Consider the following 10,946-nt stretch of genomic DNA (forward strand, 5'->3'; position numbering starts at 1 on the left):
TTCCTCATTTCTTGTTTTTGTCAGGTTTGTCAAAGATCAGATGGCTGTAGATGTGTGGTATTATTTCTGAGGACTCTGTTCTGTTCCATTGGTCTATATCTCTGTTTTGGTACCAGTACCATGCTGTGTTGGTTACTGTAGCCTTGTAGTATAGATTGAGGTCAGGTAGCGTGATGCCTCCAGTTTTGTTTTTTTTTTTTCGGCTTATTGTCTTGGCAATGCGTGATCTTTTTTGGTTCCATATGAACTTTAAAGCAGTTTTTTCCAATTCTATGAAGAAAGTCATTGGTAGTTTAATGGGGATGGCATTGAATCTATAAATTACCTTGGGCAGTACGGCCATTTTCACGATATTGATTCTTCCTATCCATGAGCATGGTATGTTCTTCCATTTGTTTGTGTCTTATTTCACTGAGCAGTGGTTTGTAGTTCTCCTTGAATAGGTCCCGGCCTTATTTTTCTCTTTTATTCATGGATCCATCCATCCATTCATCTATTCATCTATCTATCCATCCATCCATTTATCCAACATATATGGATTAACTGTTTTGAATTGGGAAGATCACTTTTAAAAGGATAGATATTTATCTTAACACAACTTACAAACCAGTAGGTACAACACATATGAATGAAATAATGATTTAAGTTATACATGGCATAAAAATGTACAGTGTTAAGTGCGGATATAGCAATGAGATCAGCTCTAGTGTAACTGGGTCAGAAAATGAGTCTTCATAGTGATATTGATGTGAAGCTTGAAAGGTGAGTAGAAATTAGACCATGGGGTTGGGGTAGGAAAAGTTCATAAAAAATTACAGGAAAAGGTAGATCATCTACAAATGTGCTGAAATATGCATCTATAAATAAATGCAGGAAAGAGTTTCATAATTTTTGAGGAACCTGAAGAAGGTCAATGCAACTGGAGAACCTAGAGTAAGAGAAAGGGACTTAAGGTGAGGGTGAATGAAGGCATAAATCAAGCGATGCAGGCCTCATTGGTCTTGCTGGGGACTTTTGTCTTGATCGTAAGAGCAATGCAAAGCATCAAGTAGTTTCACCCTGGACAGTGAGAAAGTCCAGCTTATATGTTAAAATAATCCCTTGGCTGTACTCTGAAGTTTAGATTAGGAAGCAAAAAAGCATAAAAAGTATAAAAGTATATGTGGACTGAAGAGTAGAAGGGTAGATTTGGGGAGAATAGTTTGTATACCATACAGATAAGAAATAGTTTAGGCTGGGCGTGGTGACCCACGCCTATAATCCCAGCACTTTGGGATGCCAAGGTCGGCGGATCACCTGAAGTCAGGAATTTGAGACCAACCTGGCCAACATGGTGAAACCCTGTATCTATTAAATATACAAAAATTAGCTGGGTGTGATGGTGCACACCTATAGTTCCAGCTACTCAGGAGGCTGAGGCAGGAGAATTGCTTGAACCTGGGAGCTTGCAGTGAGCTGAGATTGCACCACTGTACTCCAGCTGGCGGCAAAGCAAGACTCTGTCTCAAAAAAAAAAAAAAGAAAAAAAGAAAGAAAGAAAAAAGAAAAAGACATAGTTTAGATTAATGGAGATTTAAGGAACCAATTAAAGCCATTCTTACTGGGAGTATTAAGGGGAAGAAGAGAGAGTTTTTTTCCCATCATGCAAATAGCTTATGTTTCTGGATTTGTTGCTGTACTCATTTCCCTGGAGAGCACAGACTGCTCTTGATGGGGAAAATCTAGGAATGTCTTTTGGAGAAGCTGAGTCTTATGGAGGTCAAAGAGCTTAGTTTATTATGATGGTCTAAATAAATATATGCCATTATTTCACTATTATTCTTATTTTTAATTAAAAAACAAGAGGATTGGGTGGGAACTCTGTCCACCGGTAACTAAAGTCTCTCTTGAGACTGACTTATCTGCACATTTTATAGACATATTTATGATGAAATTATTGCTTATTACAACAATTCTTCCTAACACACTTTTTATCAATGATTTTTTTTGTTTGTTTAACTTGAATGATTTGTGAATATTTCAGGGTAGCTCTCCGATCAATCAGACAAGACTTTGTAGTATAATTCCACCTCTTATGAAGTGGGTTACTTTGGCCAACTTACTCTACAAGCTTCAGTGTCTTTTCCTGCAAGATAATAGTGATATAATGTAATGTGTTATTATCAAGTTTAAATGAACTTATGTATTTAATCTCAGGGAGAGGTTATAATATTGTATTATTGTAACTGTTACTTTTTAGTGCCAAAGTCAGACTGAGGAATAGATAAAATTAGTATGTAAGTGAAATGATGCAAAAAAGAACATTTTCAAGTAAGAACATATTTCTACAAAATGCTCATTAACTTGCATTTACTATGTGCTTCAAAATCCTCTCTTAAAAGTGTGTCACTGTTTTTCCCTTGAAGCAAAAAGAAATTTTATAAAAGATTAAACAGACAAAATACAGAGATATAAATAATGAGATCCAACTTTTTCTGTGTGTATTGGGAATTTCCCCTTTATTTTATAGTGTTGCACCTAGTGGCATGAACAATTTGCCTCTAACAAAATTAAAAGTGCCTTTAGGACTATCACAATTACATACTAGAACAGAATTGCCAGCAAGAATTTTATTATAAAATGGGGCTGCATTGCAAAAATTCTTGTTTCAACTACAAATGGGAAAATAGCTTCAATTAGTTCTCTGAGGAACCTTGATTTATGTAGATTAGGTGATGAATCAAAGGAGTTTAAGTTACTGGATTTACTAAATTCAATTTAAAGTACTACTTTGGGATATCACATAAAATGCTTTACTCAGAAAGTATTTATTAGTAAGACAAAATGAAATAATCACTTTATGCTTCCAGAAACTATCATGATTTCATACCATCGCCTGGAGAAAAAAGTGAAATATTTAAAACCTGTGAATATACATATATATAGGTGTATATATGTGTATATATATGTATATGTGTATATATGTATATATGTGTGTATACATATATGTATATATGAATTGAAATCTAACACTGTTAAAAATTTATGGAAGTTTGAAAGTCTAATAAATTTGATATTCACATTTAAATACTGTTTTTAAAAAATCTTCAAGTACAGAAAGCAACTTAGACACACCTTAACAAAAAATCCAGACAAATTTTTTACTTCTAATATGAGAATATTCCTCCATGACACAAATGTTCTAGAAGCCTCCAGCAGACAGAAAGCCCCAAACCCAAGTTGGAACAAACAGGATTTTGCAGTTCAAAGGAACATTTGATTCATAGAATTGGCCTCCCTTCCTTAAGAGGTTGAGCTGTAACCAGGGCAGCACAGTCCTCAAGACAGTGTGGCAGAAAATGAAAACAGAGGCCTGTTTTTGTTACCTCTTCTCCTGAAGAGCTTTGTGTTAGAAGCGGGGTTGTGTTACAAGTAGGAAACTTTCAGCAGTCTGTATGAAAAACTCATCTCAAAATGATTTAAACAACATCGGGCATTTATTATCTCACAGAATTAGAAGTTCTGAGGAAAAGCAGCTCCGACATTGATTAATTTAATGGCTCAAACACTCTATCTAGGAACCAGGCCCTTTCCACACTTCCTTTCTGTCATTCTCACCTCCAGACCTAACACACAGCAGAAGAAAAATAGCATGTTTCCTTAAAAGTATGGAAACTTTTCTCCAAAGCTCCACAACTATCTTCCCTTCATATGTCACAAGGAATTATGGATCCTATTGAGGCAGGGTATTTTCTTGACCCCTTCGTGGGACTGTGACAGGGGTGCCCTGTTTACTTAGCCCACAGTGCTCAACCCCTCGTGGGAGGGAGTATGTAAGCAAGCTAGAGTGGGAGCCAGCCGGCTGCTTTGGCACCCGTAGAAGCAAACTCCATGCAGGCCTTGCAGCAGCATCCAGGTGGGGGTGCCTGACCTCAAAGCCCTAGAGGGCATGTTACAATGCTCTCTTAGTTCAGCCATCCGCAGACAGCAGTGTGTTCTCAGCTCAGTGGGCCCTTTGCCTCATCCTGTGGGGTGGCTGTCCTCTGCCAGTGAGGGCAAAGGGCCGGTGTGACAGCATTTTTGGGTACCTGCACTTAGTGGGCCCTGAATTCTTGTTCGATGTCCCAGAAGAATGAGGTCATGCAGACCAATTGAAGGATGGTGGATGCAGAGAATTTTATTGAGTGATGAAAGTGGCTGTCAGCTGAGAGAGAAGCTGGGAAGAGGATGAGAAAGGCAGGTCACTTTCCCCTGAAGTCAAGTCGCCTCTCTGCCTCTCTCCACCGTCCAGCCATTGTCTCTGAAGTCAAGTCACCTCTCCTCAGTGTCCAGCCACTTCTCCCTTCTACCAGCTGAGTCTGGGGTCTTTATAGGCACAGGTTGGGGTTGGGGTATACCATAGGCAGTTTTGGAAAAGGCAATATTCAATTGGTAAAAACACATTATTTAGAAAGAACCAATTGGGAGAGAGCGGGCAAACAGGGATGGAAGTTCTCACTTTGGACCATGGGTTTCAGGCTTTTTGGCTTGAAGGTGGGGCTTTACCAGGGACCCACCCCTATCTGCCTAGAGTTTCTCTGCCTGCTGTCTCTGTCAATACGAGCTTTCCTAAACCAGTTATTGACAAGGGGAATGGGATTATCCTTTTTGCCTTAGACCATGAGTAGGTACTCTTTCCCTTTAAGGAGCCAGGTAGTAAATGTTAGACTTTATGGGCCATACTGTCTCAGTCACAACTACTCACTTTTGCTGTTGTAGTGCAAAAGTTGCCACATCCCATGGTGCATAAACAAATGAGCATGTCTGTGTTCCAACTACATTTTATTCCAAAAGTTGAGGGTACAGATTCAGCCTATGGGCCATTGTTTGGCAACTTCTGCTTTAGATCAATTGGGATTTATCTTTTACAGGATTTCAACATGTGACTTTTAGGGGAGGCACATTCAGACCATAATACCATGCACCTTTCTTGAGAGGATCTGGAAAAATAACTAGTGGGTACTAGGGTACTGAAACACATGAAAAACCTATTTGGGTACAAAAATGTTTCTCTTCTTTTATTCCAGGGTCATGTCCAAGATCCTTAGATTAATAATTTAGAGATTTTTGGTGATATCTGAGACCCCTGCTCAACCTCATTTTTTTCTGTTTTTGTTCACTAAAAAGAGAAACTGGAAAAGTCAAATACTCATTTGCCCCTTCTTTCCCAGGACTAGTAAGAAAAGTGTAATTGAGAGTTCCTTTCAGGAAAAGCCGTCTGCTCAAAATAATCTCTTTTACTCTGCCAGTAATTACACCAGTGAGATTCGTCTCAGCATTGAGGGGTCACTTACATTTCTAACCATGTGACTCTGTCCATCTTCAAGCCAGGAATGACATTTTAAACCATTTTTGTGCTTCCAATGTCTGACTTCCTTTTCTGCAGCCAGCCAAAAACAGTTTTTTAAAGGGCTTTTGCAACTAGTTCAGACTCACTGATAATCTTCATATTTTAAGGTCAATTGTGCCATAACCATAACCATAACCTAGTCCTAGGAGTAAAACCTATCACATTCACAGACCCTGGGATTCTGTATGACATGTGGTAGATTGGAGGAATGGAAAATCCTGGGAAATATCTTAGAATTCTGTCTACCACACACCGACAACTAAAGCTTACATACAACATTTCAAAACATCAAGGTGTTAAAAAGATTCTAAAGTAGAAAAAGCATATCAGCGTATCACATTCCATATACTATGTAATTACAGTTGACTAGTATTAGACTTATTTCACCAGTAACAATGGCTACTGGAATGCAATAAAACAATACTTTTAACTTTCCAAGGGAATTATTTTTTCAATGCAGAATTCTATTTCTATCCAAATTATCACTTAAGTAGATGAGCAGAATACAGATATTTTTAGACATGCAAGGAGTCATAAAACTTTTATTTCCCATGTGTCTTATAGTCCACTTGGGCTTCTATAATAAAATAGCATAAAATGGGTGGTTTATAAACAACAGAAATTTATTTCTCACAGCTCTGGAAGCTAGAAAGTCCAAGATGAAGGTGTTAGAAAGTTGTGTATCTGGTGAGGACCCTTTCCTGGTTCAGTTCTTGCCATGTACTGATATGGTAGAAGGGTAAGCTCTCTGTAGGTAAGGCAAGCTCTCTGTAGTCTCTTTAACAAAGGTAGTCATCCCATTCATGAGGGCTCCGCTATCATTACCTAGTCACCTGCTAAAGGCCCCAACTTTTCATACCATCATCTTGTCGGTTAGGATTTTAACATATGAATTTTAGGGGAGGCACATTCAGACCATAAGACTATGCACCCTTTCTTGAGAGGATTAGGAAAAATAACTAGTGGGCACTTGGTTTAATACCTGGGGACTAAATAAATAAGCCTTACACCAATCCCCTTGACACAAGTTTACCTATGTAAGAAATCTGCACATGTATCCCTGAACTTAAAAGTTAAAAAAAAAACTGTTTTTGTGTAAGAGGGAACAAATGTCACTTTATCCTCAACATGAATATAAACTAATTATCTGTAATTATATGAAACATTATGTATTATCAACTTTATTTCTATAAAACCACTATCATATAAAAAAAACAGAGTTAAAAGAAATTTTAAAAAATCAAGAAAGAGGATAACACCAGATTCTGTATAGAGTAGATTCAACACAGGAAAGCAGGAAAGAGAATTTCCAGGATGCAAGCTGCTTGGCAGGTCTAGATAATCAGTCTAGATTGGAGCTAGGAAAAAAAAAAAATTCCATAGAAAAAAATAATTATCCTTCAGCTTCAATTTCTTCAACCCAAAATGACTCTAAAAGTAGTACCTACTTTATAAGGTCATTAGGTTACTGAGGCCACTAAATAAATCAACATTTATAAAATACTCAGAGCATTGTTTTACATTTATAAAGACTTCAAAAGTGTTTGTAAATTAGATTTGGTGGTAACTATAAGAAAAACTAAAGAGAGAAATAGTTTTGGGAGGTGGGTCAAGGTTTTTGCTTTCATTCAAGTTCTTTATATTCCATACATTTTTTTTTTTAAGTGATGCTGGTCAACAATGTTAACTACTTCAGATAGGTTAAATAAGAGAATGTCTAAGATGTATCCACTGTGTTTATTGTAAGAAGGTAATTGGCAATTTTAGCCATAGCTGTTTCAGAAATATGATTTTTATTTAAAAAAAAAAACAGAAAATCTAGTAAGTTTGGGAGTAATGGAAAGTGATAGGCAGTATAAGTATTTCTTTCTTTTTTTTGTTTTATTTTCCTTGTATGCTAAGATTTAATGAATTATGAGCCATTGATAATTACAGACTTTAAACCTTATATTTCTTCTTTCCTATATAAAACCAGGTAATTAAAACAGCTTATCTCAAGTATGACAGAAAACCATAGTAAGAATAAGAATCATAGTAATGGTGCTTCCACAGTATAAGTATTTCTTTCAAAAAAATGTGACTTTGTTGAGGAACAGTAAACCGGATAGTAGCAAGGAAAGGAAGAAAGTTGAAAGAACATATGTTTTTACTTAGAGACCCCACTCCTAGTCATCTCCCTTAGGTCCTTTTTTTTTTTTTTTTTGAGATGGAGTTTTACTCTTGTTGCCCAGGCTGGAGTAGTACAAGGGTGTGATCTTGTCTCTGCAACCTCCATCTCCCAGGTTCAAGTGATTCTCCTACCTCAGCCTCCTGAGTAGCTGGAATCACAGGCATGTGCCACCATACCCGGCTAATTTTTTTTGTGTGTGTGTAATTTTAGTAGAGACGGAGTTTGTCCATGTTGATGAGACTGGTCTCAAACTCCCAACCTCAGGTGATCCGCCCACCTTGGCCTCCCAAAGTGCTGGGATTACAGGTGTGAGCCACTGCGTCCAGCCCATCTCCCATAGTTCTCTCAAGCCAGCCTAACTAAAAGTGAGGATATAAAATTTTGATAGATAATAATTTTTATAATTTTATGTAAAGTGTAAGTACAAATAGCTTCAGAAAAAAACAATGCTTTTATTGATCTCTAACGAATAAGCTGAGTAAAAGCCATTGTTTACAGTGCAAACACAGCTCTAACACACGATCTGTGGTGCAGCCCTAGACAGAGCTCTGAGCCATCCTAGGTAAGAATAAAGGTGAAAAAGATCCGAGAACAATGCAAACCCACCTGCCCTCTCTTCCCCACTCCTTGTCAAGCTTCATTTCACCCCAGTGCAAGAACGGAATCTACACATAGTTTGGCAGAGCAGTTGTCTGGAGAGCAAGGGTAGGCTTAGATCATTCTTCTACATCAAAAATATGGGGACCACGTGTTGATGTTTTGTGAAAATGTTCTTTGAAGGATGGTCCAGGGAAAGACCGGGTGACTGAGAGTGGCTCAGCTAGTCATTCTGCTTATTTCGAAGCGAGGAAGAGTTTTTCATTTGTGTGTGTGTGGTTTGGGGACCATCAAATACATATTCATTCAACCAGTAGATCAACACAAAGTTACTCAAAGTGTGGAATATAGACTGATGTTTGCCCAGGAATCATTTGTTACCAGTCTATGGTGATAATTGAAGGTAAGCATTTATTTTTATAGCAATTTCAAAATGTAATTTTATATGTTTCAAACGTATTCTTTAAATATCTGAGTCAGTATCTCTTCTTGTTTCTTTAAATTTTATTTTGCTAGTAAATCTTTTTTTATTTTTATTTTTATTTATTTATTTATTTATTTGAGATGGAGTCTTGCTCTGTCGCCCAGGCTGGAGTGCAATGGCTCGATCTCGGCCGGCTTCAAGCTCCACCTCCCAAGTTCACACTATTCTCCTGCCTCAGCCTCCTGAGTAGCTGGGACTACAGGCGCCCACCACCACGCCCAGCTAATTTTTGTGTTTTTAGTAGAGACAGGGTTTCACCTTGTTAGCCAGGATGGTCTCGATCTCCTGACCTTGTGATCCACCCCACTCAGCCTCCCAAAGTGCTGGGATTACAGGCGTGAGCCACCGCACCCGACAATCTTCTTTTTTTAAAGCATCATTACAAAAGTGACAAATTGTAATTTTAAGAAGTCCTTTGCCATAGAGAGTTTGAGAAGCACTGCTTTAGAGCACCTGTTACAGGAACCCTGGACCTCAAGAGGGATTGACGTCTCCACCAAACTGACTGAGGACTGTGTGTAAGTCATTTAACTCTCGGAGACTTCGTGTTCTCATCTTTTAGTTCAGGGCAATAATTCATACCTTGGAAGGCTACTGTGGGGGTAAAATTAGATAAAGAATTGGTCATTAACTGTTTCTCTGTGTAGAAAGAACACTTCCAGGCAGATTGGACTGCTGTAGCTGTTCTGTACATGATTAAAGAAAACATCTCTGCAGTTTCTATGTGAAATAGTGCTTCATAAAAATGTTTTGTGTCCTAACTCATTTTAGGGCTCTTTTGCAAAGTATCTCACTCCAATGTTGTCTGTATCGAGCTGTGTGGTGACAGGTTTCTTTTCTGGGTGATTAGTGAACAAGTAACATTGCTTGGGCTTTTATCTCCTTTTGCATTGTCTTGTTGCTTGCTGGCCGTGCCTTACATTCCTAATTTAGTGGGCAAGAATGAAATGTGGTTGGCAAATCCTATAATGCTGAATTACAATGTCATGAATCTTTCACATTCCATCCCTAGATTCTGCGGATCTTCTGCATAGCAACAGACCTGGTTTACCTTCAGAGACTCATCAAACTATCTGAAGGAGTGCAATTCTTTTAAGATCTCTTTTCTGTGTGTGTGTGTGTGTGTGTGTCTGTGTGTGTTTTAATATACTCTTGCATTTCAGTAGTTGATTGAGATGGGATTCATGCACGAGAGATTTACAGAATTTGTATCTGATTAGCCCGGGCCACTTTATACTCTGTCATTGTAGATGTGGTTTTTAAACTGACAATTGTAAGTTTGCATGTATTCCTTCTCTCCTAACTCTGTTTAGACTTTGTATTCAGGATAGAAATTACCTTTTCTAAGAAGTTTTACCAAGCTGGGTGTAAATCTATAATACCTCAGCAGTAAAACAACCCTGGAGGGATAATTTTGGGCAAGCATTTCAATCTTGATACCAATTAAAATGGTATGATCTGTCTCACCACCATCACACAAAACAGGTTTCTATGCCATCTCCTCACTTCTTGCTTAGAGAAAACCATCAGACTGGTTTCATCGCACTCAGATTTAAGATCATACATCTTTTTTTCAGAGCTTTATGGATTCTAATAACAATAGAAAGTACTGAAATAAGCCTATTTTCGTGGCTGCCTTTCAATCAGTATGTAACACACTTCCCATTTTGTCTTCACCAGAAATAAATTGTACTTTAAATCTCTGCTCTCCTTAAATATTTCAAATATGTGGGATATGATATCATCTCTAAAGAGGGAACTTCTTTAGATGGTATTGTTAGGAAGGCTTAGCAAAAGCATTTTGCAAGCTAGAAACATGATTCTAGAACAGGTTTTATTGCCTTAGAAGATGGTAGCATCCTCCTGAGATTAAGAAATTGCTATAATTGCTATGTGAAAGAGAAGGCAGAGAGACAGTTTTTGCTGATAAACTTTGAGAAGGTTTAGAGAAGCAAGACACGGTTGTTTTAAATATAGAACCGCCTTTCTTCACTCTCCATTGCCCAAATCCTATTCCTCCACACCCTTGCACCCCATTTCTCCCACTTTGTGCTTCAGCTCACCTTGGTTCTTTGTGATACAACTTTTTCCGTGCAATTGAGTCACTTGAAGAGACTCTGCAACATTCACAAGGAAACAAGCGTCATCGACAGTGCTGAATTTATTGTTTTGTAAAGGCATGGGGTTTTGTATGTGAACTTCTGGAGACAAAAGAAACATGAATTGTGACTATAATTTATCCCATGCCATATATTCCCTATTCTACACTTAATGTTTCATTAATTGCTCTTATCAGTTAGGCTCTGTGGCAGCATTTTACCTTTTTG

This window comes from Macaca nemestrina, chromosome 10 (assembly GCF_043159975.1).
Source record: "Macaca nemestrina isolate mMacNem1 chromosome 10, mMacNem.hap1, whole genome shotgun sequence".
In the NCBI taxonomy this organism is placed as follows: Eukaryota; Metazoa; Chordata; class Mammalia; order Primates; family Cercopithecidae; genus Macaca; species Macaca nemestrina.